Source organism: Vulpes vulpes, chromosome 15 (assembly GCF_048418805.1).
Source record: "Vulpes vulpes isolate BD-2025 chromosome 15, VulVul3, whole genome shotgun sequence".
Classification (NCBI taxonomy): domain Eukaryota; kingdom Metazoa; phylum Chordata; class Mammalia; order Carnivora; family Canidae; genus Vulpes; species Vulpes vulpes.
This window is the reverse complement of record NC_132794.1, coordinates 47,476,592-47,499,665: the sequence shown is the minus strand read 5'-3', so window position 1 is coordinate 47,499,665 and position 23,074 is coordinate 47,476,592. Positions and strand designations below refer to the sequence as shown.

At 43.1% G+C, this 23,074-nt stretch overlaps 1 protein-coding gene across 4 annotated transcripts in view; it reads right to left on the bottom strand.

Annotated features, from left to right (window-relative positions):
- The window catches only part of RPUSD2 (RNA pseudouridine synthase domain containing 2), a 58,524-nt gene extending 40,837 nt beyond the window's left edge, over positions 1 to 17,687 (bottom strand). The window contains exons 1-3 of one of the 4 annotated variants that reach the window (XM_072738296.1): positions 17,507 to 17,586; positions 3,172 to 3,379; positions 1,941 to 1,990 (exon numbers count right to left, since the gene is read on the bottom strand). The gene's annotated coding sequence lies outside the window, so the exon portion shown is untranslated. Of the gene's footprint in view, positions 1 to 1,909; positions 1,991 to 3,171; positions 3,380 to 17,506 lie in introns of all 4 variants that reach the window. The other 3 variants (XR_011997338.1, XR_003234996.2, XM_072738295.1) reach the window with 3 other exon arrangements.
- Between the last annotated feature and the right edge of the window lie 5,387 nt (positions 17,688 to 23,074).

Below are 23,074 nucleotides of genomic sequence, written 5' to 3'. Positions count from 1 at the left end.
TAGGGGTCAAATAAAATAATGCCTGTACATAGCCTTTGGTGGATAGCACCTGATACTAAGTTCATGATGAACCAAGATCAATCCCCGGCTTCCTCTGGAGTGCCCCTCAAGGGGAGAGCATAAACCATGACCTATAATGGAATTAAGTCATTTAAATGATAGTTACCAGCACTGTGTAACAGCACAGACAACAGTTTGTGACCGACATCAAGTGAAAAAAGACAGATTGTCCCTGATTACAACAGGGTAAAAATAATTCAAAATCTACACAAAAATTAAATCCATTCTTGGGCTTGTCAGGTGGGAATGAGAATTAATTTACCTAAATCTGCTCCTCTGATATTTACAATTCCACTTTCTTGGGTCACCATTTAATTTTTTATTTTTTATTTTTTTTTTAAATTTTTATTTATTTATGATAGGAACACAGTGAGAGAGAGAGGCAGAGACACAGGCAGAGGGAGAAGCAGGCTCCATGCACCGGGAGCCCGACGTGGGATTCGATCCCGGATCTCCAGGATCGCGCCCTGGACCAAAGGCAGGCACCAAACCGCTGCGCCACCCAGGGATCCCACCATTTAATTTTTTAAAAAGATTTTATTTATTCATGAGAGACAGAGAAAGAGAGGCAGAGACACAGGTAGAGGGAGAAGCAGGTTCCAGGCAGGGAGCCTGATGTGGGACTTGATCCCGGCATTCCGGGATCATACCCTGAGCCAAAGGCAGATGCTCAATCACTGAGCCACTCAGACGTCCCCACTATTTAATTTTGATACCATTTCAAACGTACAGAAAAGTTGCATTATATGAGGAGTTTCCAAATACCCTTTACCCAGATTCATCAAGTATTTGCATGTGTGGCTTTCTCACCCTCTGCATATACACATGCATTTCCTAAAAATAAAGACATTCTCTCACATAACTGCAGAAGAGATTTCCTACTGTTTTTACAAATAAAGAGGCCAAGAGACGGTATCTTCCTTAGATCCTGGACTACATTCTCCCTAGGCTCAGGATTCAAGACTCTTCTTTGCAGTCTTTGGGCTTCTCACATCTGAAAACACCAGCCAACTACCAGGTCAGTCATGCTGCCAGAGCGCACAGCCCACTTCATAGGCCTGGGTGTGGTGTATTGTGCCCCCCCCACCAACTTCCAGGCTGGGGGGTGCTGAGATGGCACCACCTTGAGGAACCTCCTGTTTGAGGATAAAAATCCTGAAGGTGTAGGGCCACAAGGGTTTTTGTGACCCTGGAAGTGTGTCCATGGGAGCTGAGCTTCCCCAGGAAACAAATGAACCCTCAAGGGAAAGACCCTTAGCTGCCTGCTGGCTCCCCACTCTGAGTGTGCTGAAAAGATTTTTTTAAACCACAGAGTCCTGAGGGCCAATCAATAAGTGCTGGAGCCCAAAGGGGTTAAACAAGTCTGTCCTTGGAATCCGTAGGCTTAGAGCCATGGTAATACAGGGATTGTTTAAGGGGGTGCTTTGTTTGGAGGAAGGAAGTCTATGCTGAGGGCCCTGGGTGGTGACTAGGGCAGCGGCCCGCTGGGAGGATGGAAAGGATAGAAGAGGTTTCTCATTAGCTCCTGGACAAGGACAAGGTTGCCACACATATGGTCCATTCATAACTACCCGCCACCACCTTCCTCCCCCGACCCTGCCCATCACCAGGCTAACAGTGCTCTCCACTCCTCCCTCGATCCTTCTGAGCTTCCAGAACCAGGGGGCACCTCTCTCCATACCTGTAGCCTTCACCTCATGCACAGCCAGGATGAGTGCGGGCATAACAGATCGCACACGCGGCCGCCCATGGAAAAGCACTGAGCACCATTCCAGACCACGTAATTCATCTGGTTCTGGCCTTGAGACCAGGTCAGGACCCCAGCCCCCCGGGTTAACAGTGTCCTTACCCTCACCGTTCTTTCCTTCACCGTCCGTTACCTGTTACCTTTATGATCTTGAGAAACCGGCCTCTTTGCGTGTCTCTCCTTCTGTAAATGAGATAATGACATTTATCTTAGAGAGTGGTGGTAAAGAAGAAAAGAGACCGTGGGCGTAAAAGAACACAATCTGAGCAAGTGTTAGTAATAGCTGAAGCTCACCCATGGGACTGGCTAGGGCTTGATCTCTCTCTCTTAAAAAAAAAATTATTGGGGATCCCTGGGTGGCTCAGTGGTTGAGCGCCTGCCTTCGGCCCAGGGCTGATCCTGGAGACCCGGGATCAAGTCCCACATCAGGCTCCCTGCATGGAGCTTGCTTCTCCCTCTGCCTGTGTCTCTGCCTCTCTCTCTCTCTCTATGTCTCTCATGAATAAATAAATAAAATCTTAAAAAAATAAAAATAAATGTTTAAAAAATTTTATTTATTTGAGAGAGAAAAAGACAGAGCACAAGTTTGGGGATAGGGGTAGAAGGAGAGGGAGAAGCGGACTCCCCGCTGAGCAGGGAGCTCAACGTGGGGCTTGATCCCAGAATCCTGAGATCATGACCTGAGCCAAAGGCAGATGCTTAACCAACTGAGGTACCCAGGTACCCAGAGCTTGACCTCTCTTAATTTGTAGCCTAGAGATGCCCTGTGCTGAGGGTCATAAGCTGCTCAGTCAGTATTAATGGCTGAGGTTGATTCCTATTGACAAGGTTGTTGCCCATTTTCACCTATCAGCTTGATAATATTACCTAGAGACCACAAGGAGCAGAGCCCTCTCACACATAAGTGGTGGGAGAATAAATGGACACAATCTTGTTACCTGGGAACAACAATTAGAAATATTCAGCACATGGGGCATCTCGGAGGCTCAAGTGGTTGAGCATCTGCCTTTGGCTCAGATCGTGATCCCGGGATCCTGGGATCGAGTTCCATATCAGGCTCCTTGCAGGGAAACTGCTTCTCCCTTCTGTCTATGTCTCTGCCTCTCTCTGTGTGTCTCTCATGAATAAATAAAATCTTCTTTTAAAAAAAGAAATATTCAGCACATTCTCTTTAATTAAGTAATCTTCCTCATAGGGGTCTATCAGAAATATTCACAAATATGCACAAAGTAATTTGACAACGGCATCCACTGTTGTATTATTTATAATAGAAAAGTATATGGAGGCAATCTGAATGTCTGAAATTAGGGAACTAGCTAAAGAAATTGCAGAGTTATGATGCTGCCATGCTATGGGGTACCTACCACGCAGCTGTCAAAAATAATGACAGATCTTGGGATCCCTGGGTGGCGCAGCGGTTTAGTGCCTGCCTTTGGCCCAGGGCGCGATCCTGGAGACCCGGGATCGAATCCCACGTCGGGCTCCCGGTGCATGGAGCCTGCTTCTCCCTCTGCCTGTGTCTCTGCCTCTCTCTCTCTCTCTCTCTCTCTCTCTTCCTCTCTCTCTGTGTGACTATCATAAATAAATTTAAAAAAAAAAAAAAAAAGAAAAAAAAAAAAAAGAAAAAAAAAATAATGACAGATCTCAAAGCAATCTACAGATTCAACGCAATCTCTATCAAAATTACAATGGCATTTTTCATGGAAATAGAATAAACAATCCTAAAGTTTGTATGGAACCACAAAAGACCCCAAATAGCCAAAGAATCTTGAGAAAGAACAAAGCTGGAAGCATCACACTTCCTGATTTTTAAACTATATTACAAAGTGATAGCAATCAAAACGTCTGGTATTGACATAAAAACAGACACACAGATCAGTGGAACAGAATAGAAAGCCCACAAATAAACCTATGCACATATAGTCAATTAATTTATGACAAAGAAGCCAAGAATACACAATGGGGAAAGGATAGTCTCTTCAAAAAATGCTGTTGGGAAAACTGGACAGCCATATTCCAAAGAATGAAATTGGATCACTCTCTTACACCTATACACAAAAATCAACTCAAAATGGATTAAAGACTTGGACATAAGAACTGAAACCATAAAACTCCTGGAAGAAAACATTGGCAGCAAGCTCCTTGACATCAATCTTGGTGATGATTTTTTGAATATGACACCAAAAGCAAAAGCAACAAAAGCAAAAATAGATAAGTGGGACTACATCAAAAAGGTCTCTACACAGCAAAGGAAACCACCCACAAAATAAAAGGCTACCTATGGAATGGGAGGAAATATTGGCAATCATATATATGATAAGGGATTAATATCCAAAATATATAAACAAATACAATTTAATAGCAAATAATAAACAATCTGATCATAAAATGGGCAGAGGAGCTGAGTAGATATTTTTCCAAAGAAGACATACAAATGTCCACAGGTAAATGAAAAGTGAGCACCCAACAGGGAAACGCAAATCAAAACCAAAATAAGATATCTCACACCTATTAGAGCAGCTGTCATTCAAAAGATAAGAGATAACAAATGTGGGAGAGGATATGGAGCAAAGGGAACCCTCTTGTCCTGTTGATGGGAATGCAAACTGGTGCAGCCACTATGGAAAGCAGTATGGAGTTTCCTCAAAAAATTAAAAATAGAACTACCCTATGATCCAACAATTCCATATCTGGGTGTATGTCCAAAGGAAACAGAATCACTATATCCCCATTTTATTTTTTAAAAAAATATTTATTTATTTATGAGAGAAAGAGAGAGAGGAAAAGAATCCTGAAGCAAACTCCCTGATGAGTATGGATCCTGATGTGGAGCTTGATCCCAGGACCCTGAGATCATGACCTGAGCTGAAATTAAGAGTTGGATGCTTAACTGACTGAGCCACCCAGGTGCCCCTGTGCCCCCATTTTCACTGCAATGTTATTTACAATAGCCAAGACAAAGAAATAACCTAAATGTCCATCAACAGATGAATGGATAAAAAACGGTGGTATTTATATATACAGTGGAATATACAGTGGAATATTAATCACAAAAAAGAAGGAAATCTTGCCATTTACATGGATCGACCTTGAGGGTGTTATGCTAAGTGAAATAAGTCAGAAAGAAAGACGAAAACTGGATCATCTCACTTATATGTGGAATCTAAAAAAACAGACTCATAGAAATAGAGAACAGATTGGTGGTTGCCAGAGCCAGTGGGTAGGGAGTGGGGGAAATGGGGAAAGGGGATCAAACAATACAAATGTCCAGTTATATTATAATTATGTTGTGGAGATATAAGGTACAGCATGGTGACTACAGTTAACAATACTGTGTTGTAAAAAAACAAACAAACAATACTGTGTTGTATATTTGAAAGTTGTTAAGAGAGTAGATCTTGAAAGTTCCTATCACAAGAGGCCCCTGGTTGGCTCTGGCACTAGAACATGTGTCTCTTGATCTCAGTGTCATGAGTTCAAGCCTCACATTGGGCGTGGAGCTTACTTAAAAAAAAAAAAAAAGTTTTAACAATGTGAGGTGATGGATGTTAACTAAACTTAACATGGTAATCATTTCACAATGTATACTTATATCAAATCATTATGTTGTATACCTTAAACATAATACCATGTTATATATCAATTATATCTCAATAAAATGGGAAAAAATAGAATTCCAGTCTTGCTCCTGCTTAAAACCCTACGTTGACTTCTATGGCTCTCTGTGTGTCCTCCAATGCCTTAGGCACTCGGATTCTACGTTACTTCTCCAGCCCTATCTCGCCCCCCACATGCTGTCTCCCAAACCCAACAAATTCCTTTTAGTATCAGCTATTGCAAATATGTAGATCAAAAATAGTTGTGCTAATCTAATTCTTTTTACAGATCCATAGTAGAAAGTAAGACTGAAAAATATTTTAACCCACAAGGGAGAAAGATTCTATGACTTAAATTCATAATCCTGCTTTTGCCTAATTCCCCAACCTTAGGAAATCTGTTCATTGCATCCCACCCAATAATGGTGATAAAAATAGCTAGAAGTACATCGATCAATTCTGTATTTATCAGAGCATAAAATGCATTAAAGTGCTAAGTGTGCTAAAGTTTTACAATGATGAAAAAAATAGGGATCCCTGGGTGGCGCAGCGGTTTAGCGCCTGCCTTTGGCTCAGGGCACGATCCTGGAGATCCGGGATCGAATCCCACGTCGGGCTCCCGGTGCATGAAGCCTGCTTCTCCCTCTGCCTGTGTCTCTGCCTCTGTCTCTCTCTCTCTCTCTCTCTCTGTGTGTGACTATCATGAATAAATAAAAAAATTAAAAAAAAATAATGACAGATCATTATGTATTGACATGGAAAGATTTTATGCTTTTAAGCAAAAACTGCCAGTTGCAGAATTATTTTCAGTGATCTAAAAGTGTCTAGCATATAGTAGATAATCAACAAGTACTTGCTGAATTGAAAGAATATTATCCCAGTCTGTTTAACAGAAAAAAAAAAAACCACCCCAACACACACTCATAAACAGGTCCATATATTTTCATATGCCTAAAAAAAGTTGTGGAAGGACAGTCAACTGTGTTTATCCCTGGGTTTGAGCAGCTTCTAACTTTCCTCGGCTCTGGTCTACAGAGCCCACATCACATGAGGTGAGGTTGCAGTGGGCAGCCATGCATTTACCAGGCAGCTCACAGGACTTTCTGTTGTAGGGGATCTTCAGTTCTGCTCTCCTGGTGGGAAAGAACAGGAAAGCCCAACCACTCCCAACCGCTACTCATGGTAGTGGTTCTGCATAGTTCTAATTTACAGGGTCAGGGGAAAAAAGGCTAAGGACAAGATGTGCAATTATTTAGGACACTGTTTTATTTATACCTAAGGAGAAACACCAGAGTATGAGCCCCCAAGGGCCTGGACATTCTGGGTGGGTGGCTTCTAAGGTTTGGAGAACCCATGCCCTGAGCAGGGGGTCATGCTTCATGCTCCAGCAGCTGAATCTGGAAAGTCCCAGGTCTCTATGCTCAAAGTTTAAGGGAAAAGCAAGGAGTCAAGCAGAGTCAGCCTGGATGACCATGTGAAGCCTCAGGGGCCCCGGGTGAGGTCAGAGGAACACTTGAGTGTGTGTAAGAGGTCACTTAAAGGCAGGAGGGTCAGGGGCGCCTGGGTGGTTCAGTCCGTTAAGCATCTGCTTTCGGCTCAGATCATGATCCCAGGGTCCTGGGACTGAGCTCAGCTCAGGGCTCTCTGCGTAGTGGGGAGCCTGCTTCTCTCTCTACTACTCCCCTGCTTGTGCTCTCTCTCAGTCAAATAAATAAAGAACTTAAAAAAAAAAAAAAAAGAAGCAGGTCAGTTACAGGGCCTGAAAAGGATGCATGGGATTTTGGAAATGAGTACAGAACAGTATGGTGGCTTTGGAATATTCAGGAGGAATTCTTCTAAATTTAGAAGACATAATGTAGTTCAGGAGACTTTTAGAGGAAGGGTCACAGTTCATCTCCTATTTGGCAGGATAAGGTTTGCCTTAGTCTGTTCAGGCTGTTTTAACAAATTACAATAGACTGTGTGGCTTAAACAACAGGTATCTCTCTCAGTTTGGGAGGCTGGGCAGTCTAAGGTCAGGTTGCCAGTACAGCTAAGTTCTTGGTGAGGGTCCTATTCCTGGTTTGCAGAAAGTTACCTTCTTGCCAGGTCCTCCCCTGGTGGTGGTGGTTGGGGGAGGGACAGTGAGCACACTCTGGTCTCTTTGTCTCTTTTCAAAGGCACTAATTCCCTTATGGAGGTCTCCACCTTCATGGCCTCCTCTAAATCTAATTGCTTCCCAAAGGCTCCACTTCCAAATACCATCCCATTGTGGAGTTAGGACTTCAACATATGAATTTGAGGGGATACACAAATATCCAGTCCATAACAAGGTTTCTGTGACTGCCGTGCAGCTCTCGACTGCTTCCAAACTCTCAGGCCAGTCAAAGCAAAGAGCATCTTGGGCCACAGGTAAGGGTTAAGAGGGTAAGGTCAACTCCAATTCCATCCAGGCACTCAGAGGCAAGGCAGATCCTAATGGCTTCCCCACCATGATCCAAGGGATCAGAGCCCTCAGGAGGTATCCATTTCAAGTATATTAATTTTAATGTACATCAAGTACATTAAAAGCAGCTTGATGAGCTTTTCCAAAGGTAATACACACATATAACGACCACTCCACTGAAGATGGAACATTTCTATCACCTCAGAAAGTTCCTTTAAGCCTCTTTGCATTTGGTCTTCCCTCCTCTTTTGTCCCTAGGAGACCAATGATCTGCAGTAATGATAGCTTAGTTTTGATTGTTCCAGAATTTCATATAAATGAAATCATCCAATATGTTTTCTTTTGTGTCTGGCTTCTTTCACTCAGTGTAATATTTTTAAGATTCACATATGTTGTGTGTATTAGCAATTTGTTCCTTTAAATTATTGACTTGTCAGGATGCCTGGGTGGCTCAGCGGTTGAGCATCTGCCTTTGGCTCAGGGTGTGATCCCAGAGTCCCAGGATCGAGTCCCACATCTGGATTCCTGCATGGAGCCTGTTTCTCCCTCTGTCTGTGTCTCTGCCTCTCTCTCTATGTCTCTCATGAATAAATAAAATCTTTAAAAAAATAAATAATTGAGTTGTCTTCAATTGTATTGAATATGCCACAATTTATTTACTCATTCTCTGGTCAATGGAAATTGGGTTGTATCTGATTTGTGCTTATTGCAAATATAACTGCTATAAACATTCATGTACAAATATTTCTGTGGATATATATTTTCATTTCTCTTGGGTATAGAATTACTGATCTGGGGAGATTGGCTCAGTCGGAGAAGCATGAAAGTCTTGATCTTGAGATTGTGATTTCATTCCCATGTTGGGTGTAGAGATTACTTAAAATTTTTTTAGAAAGGAAGGAAGGAAAGAAGGAAAGACTGATCTGTTTTCCAAAGTTGTACCATTTAATACTACTACCAGCAGTGAAAGAGAGTTCTAAGTGATTCATATCTTCACCAGTACTTGATATTGTCAGTCTTTTAAGTTTTAGCCATGCTGGTGGGTGCGTATGTTATCATGGTCTTAATTTGCATGTTGGCTAATGCTGAATAATGATATTGAACATATCTGCATTTGTTTATTAGAAACTTTTATATATCTTCTTTTTTTAAGATTTATTTATTTGAGAGAGAGAGAGAGAAAGCATCAGCAGGGGGAGGAGCACAGAGAGAGGGACAAACAGGCTCCCTGTTCAGTCCTACATGGGGCTTGATGCCTGAGATCATGACCTGAGCCGAAGTCAGATGCTTAACCAACTGAGCCACCCAGGCGCCCCTGTACACCTTCTTTAATGAAGTGTCTATTCAAATCTTTTGTCTTTTTTATTATTTTATTTATTATTTATGATAGAGAGAGGGAGAGAGGCAGAGACATAGGCAGAGGGAGAAGCAGGCTCTCTGTAGGAGCCAGATGCGGGACTCAATCCCGGACCCCTAAGCCAAAGGCAGCCGCCCAACCGCTGAGCCACCCAGGTGTCTCAAATCTTTTGTCTTTTATATTGTATTTTAAAAAATTCATTTAACCATTTTTACTGAAATGACTAAGGTAATCATCTTTGTTTCCTTTTTTACAAGAAGAGCAAGTCCAGAGGAGAAGTTTTGCCCAAGCTTTCTTAAAGTAGAAAACCAGCAGTTTGTTATAAGTAACCCTAAATTATTCTACCCAACTGTTCCACACAGGCAGAGCCTGTTATCCTCAAGCTGTGCCAAATGACACCCATCTGCTTAGTAGGCTTTATTCAAGGTACCTAAATGTTTGAAACTGATCTAGAATCATCTGATAATTTAGCTTCTTGCTTAGTAAAAATAAAAAATCAGACATGCACTTAATTAATAGAAGGCATCCTATGTTCATGGATCAGAAGATTTTAATATAGTTAAGATGCCAATACTCTTCAAATTAATCTACAGATTCAACATAACCAACATCAAAATTCTAGCTGGAATTTTTAAAAAAATTGACAGTCTGATTCTAAGATTCATATGGAAATTCCAGGGACTCAGTGTTGTCAAAACAATCTTGAAAAATTACAAAGTTGGAAGACTCATGTTTTATGATTTCAAAACTTACTATAACTTCATAGTAATCAAGACAAGGTGGTACTGGCATAAGGATAGACATAGAGCAATAGATAGAACCAAGAATCCAGAAATAAACCTTTACATTTATGATCAGTTGATTTTCAACAAGGGTGCTAAGACAATTCAATGGAGGGAAGAACAGTCTTTTCAACAAATGGTGTTGGGACAACTGGAAATCCAGTTTGAAAAGAATGAAGTAGACTCCTACTTCACACCTTTTAAACACCATATATTTCTTGTAAGAAATACAGGAATAAAATATAGGCATAAATCTCTGTGACCTTGGAGTGGAGAAAACACAACAGAAGAAAACAATAGATAAACTGAACTTCACCAAAATTACAAACTTCTAAAAAAAAAAAATTACAAACTTCTGTGCTTCAAAGAACACCATCAGGAAAGTAAAAAAACAACAGAATGACATAAAATATTTGCAAATCAGGTGTCTGAAAAGGGGCATGTATCTAGGATATATAAAGAACCCTTAACAATTCAGTATTAAAATGACAAATAGGGAGCAGCCCTGGTGGCTTAACAGTTTAGCGCCGCCTTCGGCCCGGGGTGTGATCCTGGGGGCCCAGGATCGAGTCCCACGTCCCATGTCAGAATCCCTGTGTGGAGCCTGCTTCTCCCTTGGCCTGTATCACTACCCCTCTCTCGCCCCCATCTTAAATAAATAAATAAATAAATAAATAAATAAATAAATAAATAAACAAAATGACAAATAGGGCAGCCCGGGTGGCTCAGCTGTGTAGCACCGCCTTGGGCCTGGGGTGTGATTCTGGAAACCTGGGATCAAGTCCTGCATCAGGCTCCCTGCATGGAGCCTGCTTCTCCCTCTGCCTGTGTCTCTGCTTCTCTCTCTGTGTCTCTCATGAATAAATGAATAAAATATTTAAAAATAAGTAAATAAAATGACAAATAATCCCACTAAAGAATGAGCAAAAGATCTGAATAGCCATTTCACCAAAGAAGATATGCAAATGGCCCCTAGCCATCACAGAAATGCCAATCAAACCACAAAGAGATAACTGCTTCACCCCTAGTAGGATGATTATGACCAAAAAGAGAGATAACAATAAGTGTTTGGCTATTCATAATAGTCAAAAAATGGAAACAACCCAAATACTCATCATTTGATGGACAAGTAAAATTCCATATAATGGAATATTATTCGCCAATAAAAAGAACTTAATTACTGGTACATGTGACAACATGGATGAATCTTGAATCTTGCCAAATCAGTCACTAAAGAGCATACGTTGTATGATTCCATTTAAATGAAATGTCTGGAACAGGCAAATATATAGAGACAGCAAGCTAGTGCTTGCTGAGGTCTTGAGGAAGGGATGTGGGGGAAAATAGTGTTAATGGAAACAGCAGCATAATGACTGCTAAAATTGATCGTTGGGGATGGTTGCAGAACTCTGAATATACTAAAAACATTAATTTTTATACTTTAAGCAACTAGATGAATTATTTTAAAACATGCCAATGTCCACTTTTATAAATTATTAAACATTTTCTTAATTGAGAAACAATTTTATAAGCCCAGAGAGCATAACACAAAATGATACCATTATTCAATACACCTCATATTGGGTTATTTGCTGAAATTATATCTGTATAAAGCATTGTATAGCAAGGACTTCCAATATGATGAACAATGTGTGGACTGAAAAGCAGAAGAAAATATGCAGAGAATTGGGTATGAAGTAAATATTATGTTTTCTTCAACATTCTATCCATATTGTTGTTTTGAAATAAAAGAACATGTTCTAAATATTAACATACACACACACAAACAAGAAAAATGACACAATCAGTAAAACATGCAGAATACATTCTTAACACATTCTCTCTCTCCCTTCTCTCTCTCTCTCTCTCTCTCTCTCTCAATCTGGCGGCCCTGCCACATCTAGAAACTAGACAACTGCGGGGAAAGCTTCCCCAACCCTGTATCCCCAGGGAAAGGAACCTTTCCCGACTTGCCATCTCCGCAGCGGGCACTATTTGCACCCCCTAGCCCAGGTGCAGAGAGGGGAGGAGCCCTCCTACACACTAGGTTGTCTTTCTTTTTTCAGGGGCGCTCCGGTGTTTTCAGGATAAGGGTGGGGTACGGTGGGGGGTGGCTTTGGACACGGGGGTGGCGGTGGGGTGCAGCCCAGGGTGCTCTGCGGAAGGAGGCGCCCTCAGCGAGCAGCACTGCCACCTTGTGGCCGGGGATGGTCCCACCTCTGGCTCCAGGGACACCCCCCACCCCACTCCAACTGGGGTTCCTTCATACTAAGCAGAAGAAAACATTCAGTAATTCACTAACATTTTTTCAAACATCATTTTGATCATTCTTTCCTAACATAAAAGTAATTCATGCTCGCTTTATAAATTTTAGAAAGTTGAAATAAGAGCGAATAAAAACTGAGCACTTGGATGTATATTTTTCCAGTCTTTAAAAAAAACAAGCAAACAAAAGTAGAATTACACAGTACATAACCATTTTTTTCATAAGCCAAATACATTGTGCCAATATCTTTTCACTTGCTAAATATTGTTCTGCAATTTTTATGTAAGGAAAAATAACAGGTCACCCAGCCTCAACAATTGTGAACAAATGGTTGATCTCACATTTTTGATGCCTGTTCCATATTCCTTTCTTTAGGTGATTGGGCCATAGTTCATTTAACCAACAATAAAGAGTTGAGAATTTAAATTATACACAACTTCTTCATTGATGTAATATTACACTGGGATGAACAACTCTGTTGCTGAATCTTTACAGAGTACATGATTACTTCTTAGGTAAATACTCAAATCAAAGTTGATATGAAGTTTGTAAGGTGTCTCATTTATTACCCAGATACTTTCCAGAAAGGCTAAATTAGGAGCCTTTTCAAATATAAAAAGAATTGAGGAACTTCTCCACATATAACAGTGAGGAGAAAACTCACAGTAATAAAAAAAATACTGTAAATCCAATAACACTTTTTAAAAAGACTTATTCATTTTAGAGAGAGAGCAAGTGCGTGTGTGAGTGGAGGTAGGGGAAGAGACAGAGGGAGAGGGAGACAAGCAGACTCACCGTTGAGCATGGAGTCTCCTTTGGGGCTCGATCCCAGGAGCCTGAGATCATCACCTGGGCCAAAGTCAAGAACAGACCCTCAACCATGTCTGATTTTTAGGCGCCGTAAAAATACAGCAACAGTTTAAAGGGAGTTCTATTTTTATTAATCACGACTATACCTATATATTTTATCTTCAAATTTTTGATTCTCAAAAATCCAAAACCACAGAAAAATGGAACGAATAGTAGTATGAGCATCCCTATACTCTTTAGCAAGCTTCAACAATTTTTAACATTTTACCACTTTGCTCTTTCTCTCTGTATATACATGAATGAATTTTTGCTGAGCCTTTTGTTTTTAAGTTTTATTTGAGTAATCGCTACACCCAACATGAGGCTTGAACCCACAACTGTGAGATCTAGAATCACATGTTCTTCTGACCGAGCCAGCCAGGCACCACTTGCTAAAGCTTCTGAAAGTAAATTGCCAACATCATGCCACTTCACCTCTAAATACATTAGCATTCATCTTCTAAAATAAGGGCATTCCCTTATAAAACTACAAAGCCATTATCATGCCTTAGAAAACCAACAAGAATTCCACAGTATCATCTAATATTGGTCTATATGAAAATTTCTTCAATTGTCCCCAATTACAGGTTTTTTAAAAATCAGATTCAATCAAATCTCATGAACTGTTGCACCATTTATTCCAGGTTAGTCACTCCTTTCTTTTCCCAAGACATCATCCTTTTGAAGACTGCACACTGGCTTTCTTACAGAATGCTCCACATTCCGGATTTAGTGATTGTTTCCTCATTGTGTTATTCAGCTTGCTCCTCTGTTCCCTGTGTTTGCAGCAAGTTTGCTGCAAATCCAAACTTAGGTTCAGAGGCCTTCCATAAAAGAGGTATACCATACTTGATTGTATTATTTATTGATCCTGATTGTAAACCATCCTTTCCTCTGATGTACATGGCTTATAGAGTACTCAAGTATTTATTAGATAAATGACTAATTTGCTTGCATCCCTGTGCAGTGATTTTTAAGAGCCACCGTATGGATCGCTGCTGATTTGAAGATGTTTTCAACAGGCAAGAGCAAATGAGGGAAATAGGGGCTATGGAATGAGTTTTCCAAAAAGCTGATTTAATTTCATTTAAAAGACTTGCTAATTCACCTGACAAATTACTTACCAATTCCAAGGGGAAAATAGTAATTTAACAGTAGGGAGACACAGTCGCCACCATTCTCACCAAGTGATCAAAATTAACATTTCTCAAAATAGGACAAACCAATGTCATGTGCCTCTTGATGTGATATACTGAGAAAGGACACATCACTTCTGTGGTATTCTTGGCAAAAATGCATGGCCTGAATACAATCATGAGGAAACAGCCAAACTCCAACTGAGGACATTCTACATAATAACTGGCCTGTACTTAAAAAAAGAAAAAGTCAATGTCATGAAAGACAAAGGCTGACAAATTGTTCCAGATTGAAGGAGACTAAAGAGACATGACAGCTAAACGCAATATGTGATCCTGGATGGGATCCTGGATCAGAAAAAACAATAGCTATTAGGAGGAGGGGAAGAGGGAGGAGAAGAGAGAGGAAGAGAGGGAAAAGAAAGGAGTTGGGGAGGAGGAGGGAGTTGCAGCAGCGGGGGGAGGGAACATTATTGGCAAAATAACCTGGCAAAATCTGAAGAAGGTACATAGATCAGATTAGAGCATTGTATCAAAGATGTTAAATTTCTGGGGATCCCTGGGTGGCTCAGTGGTTTTAGCGCCTGCCTTTGGCTGAAGGCATGATCCTGGAGTCCCGGGATCTAGTCCCACATCCAGCTCCCTGTATGGAGCCTGCTTCTCCCTCTGCCTGTGTCTCTGCCTCTCTCTCTCTCTCTCTCTCTCATAAATAAATAAAATCTTAAAAAAAAATATGTTAAATTTCCCAATTTTGATAATAGTACTACTCTATTTCAGGGTTAAGAGGTGCCATGTCTACAACTTACTTTCAAATGGTTTAGGTAATGAATTCTTTCCGTGTGTGTGTGTGTGTGTGTGTGTGTGTGTGTGTGTGTGTAATGAGAGAGAGCGAAAGAGAGAGAACAATAAACCAAATATGGCAAAATGTTAGTACTTCGTAAATCTGAGGGAAGGGTATATAAGAGTTCATTGTACTATTCTTGCAATTTCTCTGTAAGTTTGCAATCACTTCAAAACAAAAACTTCTTAAAAAGCAAAATCTGTTAGTAATGCATCAATGTCATTCCCATATTATTGGAATTAAAATTCATTTATAAATGAAATGATGGTGATAGTAGATGGTACTTACTGTCAATGAACTTGGCAAAGTAAAAAGTTAGCAAGCCCCTGTTGAACCCTATTTATCAGTGCTTTTTCCTGGTGCAAAAAAATCTGGGAAAATGAGAAACACTATTTTAGTGTGTATCCCTGAAAGGATGGACTCCTATTCTCATCTGGACGCAGGACACAGTGTGTCCTCAGTAATGGGCCAAGAATATTTTTTTATGGCCTTATGGGGCATGAGCGACCTGCATGCACATATCTTCTTGGGCACTCATCCACAGCACACATCCTGAGTACGCCTGGAAAGGGGATTCCATCCTCTCTTGGCATGCGACTGGCTGTCTGGTCTAGGTGTGCTGGGGTACACCAGGGCTGATCATAGGGACTGAGTAAACATCACTGTCTCTTACTGGAGACAGTGACAACAGAAAACTATGGAAAGTGATATAGGTGGGCTCTTAATTAAGTCCTTGGCTACATGGGTCTTGAGTCATGATGGAAGGAGTAGGATTTAGCTAAGCCAGGCAATAGGGTGATGATCTTCCTTTCTGGGGGTCCACTAACACAGTGAGTAGGTGCTCAGAAAGTGACATTGCCATTATGAACTCCAGGAAACAGAAGCAGCCAGGATTCTGAGGATTAAACCAGCTCTTGCTTCCTTTACCAATTTTTGGTGGAAATGTTCTGCTGCTCAAACAGCCACCCAGGGTGTGCAGAGGAAAGGATGAGGCAAGCTTCTCTCCTCCATCATCCTAGGAAGTCCTTGGAGGACAAGGACCTGCAAGAGCAGGTGAGATTCAGGAATGGGGCTCTGTTCTTTTGGGCAGAAGCAGCAGGAACCTGAATCTGCTCTTTGAACCCCCACAGGCCTACTGGACCAGAAGAGGGGTTTCTGTCAGGCGTCTGGATTCACCAACAGTTCTGTGAGCACAAGTGAGGGTACAGGCTGGGAGTGAGGTCCAAGGCAGGGCAGAAGCTGGAGTCTCAAGTGCGGACACCAGCAGGTCACACAAACTCCATCAGGCCCAGTCATGAGAAACTTCTGTGCTGGACTGGGCCAGTGATCCCAGATTCGAGAAGGCGCTGGGGACTGAGTCAGAGACCATGACAGCAAGGAAGGGCAGTATTTGGAGTCCTTGTTAAGGATGGATTGTGGTGATTTAGGGGTAAAGGGAGCCAAAAACAGCCACAAGGTTGTGCAGACAGGGAAACAAGGATGAGAATGAGCGTGGGGGCTCACTGCTGAAGGAGTTAAGGGAGCTTCAGCTGTGGCGAGGGTCAAGCGTCAGGGGTGGAGCTGAGGAAAGGTCTAGCAGAGACTGGGTCACGGGAAGACAGGGGATGGTTGGAGTGGGGGTACTAGGGGTGGATGAGGACCAAGAGGGCAACCCTAAGTCCCTTGGCAGGTGTGAGTGCCAGAAGCAGGGGAGTCCATGCCTATCCTCACAGCACGGGGAGCAGAGGGCCAGGGCAGACGCAGAGGGGATGGGGTCACCGGGAGAGGTCGGGAGCTCCCGACTTCCTGGGTGAGCGGGAGGCTGCCTGCCCGGCCTCGCCGGCATGAGGGCTTGGCTCCCGTCCACTGCTGCATCCTCAGCCAAGGACGCGGAGGCTCTGACCCTGTTTTTACACATGCCTGTTCCGATCCAAGCAACCTCGGGAGCGTCGTCTTAGAGCTGCGGCGTAAAATGTTCCGTTCGGACCAGGCAGAGCTCAGGCCCTCGGGGCAGCCGGCGGCCTGCGCCCCCCGCCGGGGGAGGGTACCCAGCCCGGGGCTCCCGCCCCTCCCCGCCGGCCGCGGGGGCCACGCGGGCGCCCAGTCTCCGCCCCGTCGGCGGCGGCGGCACCGGCTGCGCGAGATCCGCACGTTCCCGCCGGCTCCGCGCCAGGGGGCGGCGCTGCGAGCGAGCGGAGCCGCGACCTTGACCCCGGCCGGCCCCGGGGAGAGCGCGCTGGGCCGCGGAGCAGTCCCCGGCGCGCTCTGCGGCTCGCTCGGCGGGGAGTCCGGGCGGCCGGCGGGCAGGAGGCCAGAGTCCCGAGCGAGGCCTCAGGGAGCACGGGGCCTGCCACCGGCCCGGGGTGCGGGCCCCTGCGGCCAGAGCCCGGGAGGGCGCGGCGCGGCGCCGCAGCTGAGAGGCCGCTCGGGGCTCGCCGAGCAGCGCCGCTGACCGGCGCGAAGCTCACCTGGAGCGAAGCGAAGCGAACCTGGAGGGCGGCGGGGAATCATCTGAGCCCCAAAGAGGCAGGTTTCGCTGGTCCACCCCGCCCCGGCCACGTGCGTCCCCACGCGCACTCCGGGGCGCCCAGACGCCGTTGTCATAGAGACACTTGCGCCGGGCCCGGCCTCGGCCCGCCGCTTGCGCTCAGGCTCTTCCGCCCGCGGTGCACACGACGTGCAAATGTCTGTCATCTGTTAAGCACGTACGTACCCCGCACTGCGGACTGTGCGGGACACACGGATAACCCAGATGTGGGAATTTGCAGCCTACCTTACCTCCCTGTGCCACCCTTGATTGATGCCGGATTTAGCAATTCCTCTCACTTCTCAAAAAAAAAAAAAAAAAAAAAAATCCTCTTGTAGTCTTTTTTTTTTTTTTTTTTTTTTTGAAGGCTTGTAGAAGAGACCAAGGAAAGAGGGAATTTTATACATACAGCAGGGTGCAGTATTTCATTCCGTTAGACATCTCTTGCCTTAGTCGACTTTTTGGGTATTCCTCATCCACGCTCTCTCTGAGAGGGCCCTGAATCCAACCCAGTCCCAGGCACTCCCTTCAAGATATTCCTCGGGGCTAGTGCATCTCTCCCTCTTCCTCAGGCAGAGCAGTGCAGCAGGGTCCTGCCTTCCCAGACCTGCTCCTGAGGCATGCTCAACAAAGACCCTCTCCTCACCAGCATTCCCCTTCTGCAGAGATCAGCAGTTTTTCTTCCTGAAACACGTGCTTTCTCTCATGCAATCGTCCTCCAAGTCCACATGAGAAAGGTATTATTCCCATTTTACAGATGAGGAAACTGAGGCGTAGGGAGGTTAACATCCCCAATACCACATGTAATAAGGACTGAACCAACATTTAAACCAGAAAGGCAGTCAAGCTCTTTCTCTTGCCCCAAACAGCCTCACAGGGCGGGGTGGGGGCGGGGGGGGTTAAACAGCTGCGTCTTATGTGATGTCTTCCGGCACATCACAGAATTGCTGTCTGTGTGGTGTCCCTTGCATCATTCTGTGTTTCTTTGGTATTTGGACCCCAAGCACCATTTCTCCGATATAGATACTATGTCAGAAAGTTAAATTGGATGATTTAGCTATCCACATTCATGTCATTATTAGTCAAATAGACATGTACAGAGCTACATGGCCTCACTTAATCCTCACAACTCGCTAGGAGATTAGGACAGTGTAAAGCAAGTCCTCATCCAATGTGAACTCCTTTATGGAAAATTCTGACAGATAGTATTCTAAAATATAAGTCCCACAATGCCACAGATTTCAGATTAATTACAAACACTATAAAACTGTTATACAAATACTACATGTTCATACTGTAAATACTATATAAATGCTTATATGGTAATATCCAATACACCAGGCACTGCTCTAAACACTTTACATATTCACTCATTTACTTATTACAACAACCCTATAAGGTACTATTATTTTTTCAATTTTTTTTCTTTCAAAGATACTTTAAATTGAAGTTTCATTTACAGAAAATAAAACATACAAAAATTTAAGTATAATTCTGAGTTTTGACAAATGTACTCATGTAACCTTCACTTCATTCAGAATGCAGATGGGATCCCTGGCTGGCTCAGCAGGTTAGCGCCTGCCTGTGGCCCAGGGCATGATCCTGGAGTCCCAGGATGGAGTACTGGGATAGAGTCTGCATCAGGCTCCCTACGTGGAGCCTGCTTCTCCCTCTGCTTGTGTCTTTGCCTCTCTCTCTGTGTGTCTTTCATGAATAAGTAAATAAAATCTTAAAAAGAAAAAAAAAAAAACCAGTCAGAATACAGAACATTTCAATCACTCCAGAAAGTTCCCTCTGCACTTCTCAGTCCATACCATCCAAAGAAACCACTGTTCTGATTTCTTGTACCACAGGTTAGCTTTGGTTTTTACCTGGAATTTCATATAAATGGAATCATAATCTGGTTTATAGCATAATCCTTTTGAGATTAGACCATGCTTAAGCACATATATATTATCAGTAGTTTGTTCCTTTTACTGCTGAGTAGTATTCTATTGTATGAATACATCACAATGTGTTTTCAGTTTACTTGTTGATGAACATTCCAGTTGTTTCTAGGCTTTGGCTATTATGAATTAAACTGCTATAAAACAATTTGTAGGTTAGTGTTCCATGGCCAAAGATTTTAGTTTCTCTTAGAGAAATACTTACAAATTGAGTAGTGTGTATTTAACTTCATAGGACACTACCAAATCATTTTCTAAAGGTTGTAAAGTTTGGACAGCCCGGGTGGCTCAGCGGTTTAGCACCGCCTTCAGCCCGCGGCGTGATCTTGGAGACCCGGAATCGAGTCCCGCGTGGAGCCTGCTTCTCCCTCTGCCTGTGTCTCTCTCTCTCTGTCTTATGAATAAATAAATAAAATATTTTTTTTAATGGTTGTAAAGTTTGATAGTATTATACAAAAGAGGAAACTGAGGCCCGGCCAGATTCATTTATTGCTCCCAAATAACTTGTCCAAGCATGTGTGTTCTGGAGTCTCTCCTTGGATAGAGAGAGAGGTGGGAGGAAAGAGGGTAGGAAAGCCACAAGGAGCTAGCCCTGAGCTGCACTCTCTCCGTGCTGGGGGAGGGAAAAGTGCAGTCTGGGCGAGGCCCCTGGCATCCAGCTTGGGGGGGTGCAGACCACAGCCCCTGGCCGGCCACTGCTCCCCTAGACGCCCCCACCAGGAAGCAGCGCGCAGGCAGCGCGGTAAGCTGTCCTTGGGGCTCCTTTGGAACACGGGACTAGAGCGCTGTGCCCAGGATGATTCTCTGCGGATACTGGGGTGGGAGTGGGGGTGGGGCATCCACTCTGCCTTCAGAGGCTGGTGAAGGACGATTTTTCACCTCTTGGAGGGGATGGGGAGCCCCCTCCGGCCTTGGCGGGAGTCTTTCAGACTTAGCTGTCTCTGCCTCCCGCCAGCGCCAGCAGCCAGCACAGCACGCGCTGGGCGCTTAGGTCTTTTTGCCTCTTCTCCACTAAGTGATTTTTGAGGAGGCAGCTCACATGGAGAAGTGAGATCACATTTCAATCATAAAATTGAGCATCTCAGCTGAATTATCCTTTGGCTGGAAAGACACCAACTCACAGATTCTAACAATAGAGTTGTTGACATTGAAACAGGAGTGGAGGAAATAGATTTTTTATAGAGAGGAAATCGATTTTTAAATGTTGGCATTTGATACAGACAGCCATTTGAACCAGAAAATACCATCCAACATACAATAGGTAATTGATTAAATAGAAAACAAGCACATTTTCATCAATGAGATGGAAACTGTCTTTTTTTTAAATCTGAAGACACACTCTCAGGAAGCCCAGTTTACCTGGCAACTTTCTACCTTACTTGACCTTTCATACTAATATTTTGATTTATTTGAAAGGAAGAAGTGAAAACACATAAGAAGTGCTTATGATGAAAAGAGGTAAGTCTGAGAGGCTTAATTAATCAACAAGTTGTCCTGAGAACCATACTAAGTATGTAGGTTAGACAAGGTGGGGGCTCAGAAGAGGTGAGGGCTGGTGGTTTCTCTGGGGATACAAGACTTGGGCAGAAAAAGCAATCAGTGAGCCATACAAGATCCTCTAGACCATACAGTTATATCACTAGCCATGAAAATTCCCATTTCCCAAGGCCATCATTATCCTACCAAAGCTGCGTTCAAAGTTCTCTGAGGGCAGGCCTGGTGGCTCAGTGGTTTAGTGCTGCCCTCAGCCCAGGGTGTGATCCTGGGAACCTAGGGTCAAGTCCCATGTCAGGCTCCCTGCATGGAGCCCATTTCTCCCTCTGCCTGTGTCTCTGCCTCTCTCTCTCTCTCTGTGTCTCTCATGAATAAATAAATAAAAATCTTAAAAAAAAAAAAAAAGAATACTAGGGAAATGGATTTTTAAAAAAAGTTCTCTGAGACTCATTACTTTTTAAATTTTAACTTATTGAATAGGCAATACATTACCAAGGTTCAAACATTATGAGATGTTCGAAACATTTTCACAAAAAGTCTCCTGCCTGTGGCATCTCTTAGCTACTGGTTCTCATCTACCCCTCCTTCACTGTTATTAGTCTGATCCCTGAGTTGTTTTTTTTTTTTTTTTTTTTAAGTGTTTTTTTTTTTTTTAATTTTATTTATTTATGATAGACACACAGTGAGAGAGAGAAGCAGAGACACAGGCAGAGGGAGAAGCAGGCTCCATGCACCGGGAGCCCGACGTGGGATTCGATCCCGGGTCTCCAAGATCGCGCCCTGGGCCAAAGGCAGGCGCTAAACCGCTGCGCCACCCAGGGATCCCCCTGAGTTGTTTTATGTGCCAATAAGCACATAGGAATAATCTCTCCTCTTTTGCACAGAATGTAGCATACCGTTCACACTGTTTTTGCATCTTGCTTTTCTCCCTAATATATGTTGAAGATCTTTCCATGTCAGCATACAGAGAGCTTCCTTATTTAAAAAAAAAAAAAATGTTGGGGCCCCTGGGTGGCTCAGGTTTTGTCTGGCTCTTGGTTTCAGCCTTGGTTGTGATCTCAGGGTCGCAAAATCAAGCTCCGCTTCAGGCTCCACTCCACTTGGGTGTCTGCTTGTTCCTCTCACTCCCCCGCCACCCTCCCAACATGTGCACACACACTCTCTCTTTTTCTCTCTCTCTCACATAAATAAATAAATAAAATCTAAAAAAAAAAACTTTTTTTGGCACCTGGGTTGCTCAATGGTTGAGTGTCTGCCTTTGGCTTGGGTTGTGATCCCAGGGTTATAGGATCGAGTCCCACATCAGGCTCCTCTGCCTATGTCTCTGCCTCTTTCTCAGTGTCTCTCATGAATAAATAAACAAAAGCTTTAAATTTTTTTTAATAGTATGATAATGTTTCACTGTATGAAAGAGCCATAAATTAATTATCCACTCTTCTTATCTGTGGACATTTAGGTTGTTTCCAGTACTTGTGCTATTATAAACAATAACGCAATGAATGACCTAGCATTTGTGTCACTTTGCACCTATGTTATACCTTTGAGATGAATTCCTTGAAGTGGAATTTCTGGGTATAAAGGTAAGTGCATTTTCAGTTTTGAGGGATATTGTCAAACTGCTCTCTCAGAAGTTATCCCACATTACCCTCTGTGTTTCCCCACATCCTCACTGACACAGTGTTTCATCAGAGGTTCAGATTTTTGCCAAACTCAGTGAAAAATGTTCTCAGTGTCATTTTAACTTACATTTATGAACGAGGTTGAGCATCTTTTCTTATATGTAAGGACCTTTGTATTACTTTTCTATGTAAGGTCTTTTATATCCTTTGCTTGTTTTTCTAGAGTTATTAGTGGGTTTTGTTTCTTGTTTTTATTTCTAAGAGTCTTCGGTATAAAAGGGAAATTAGATTTTAGTTATTCAAGTTGCAAATATTTCCCCAACTTTTATGTTGTCTTTTGACTTTGCTTATAGCATTTTTGCCATGCAGGAGTGCTTTCTTTCTAATGTGATTACATATATCAATCATTTTGTGTGAGTATGGATGCTGGGATTTAGTCATAGGGAAAAT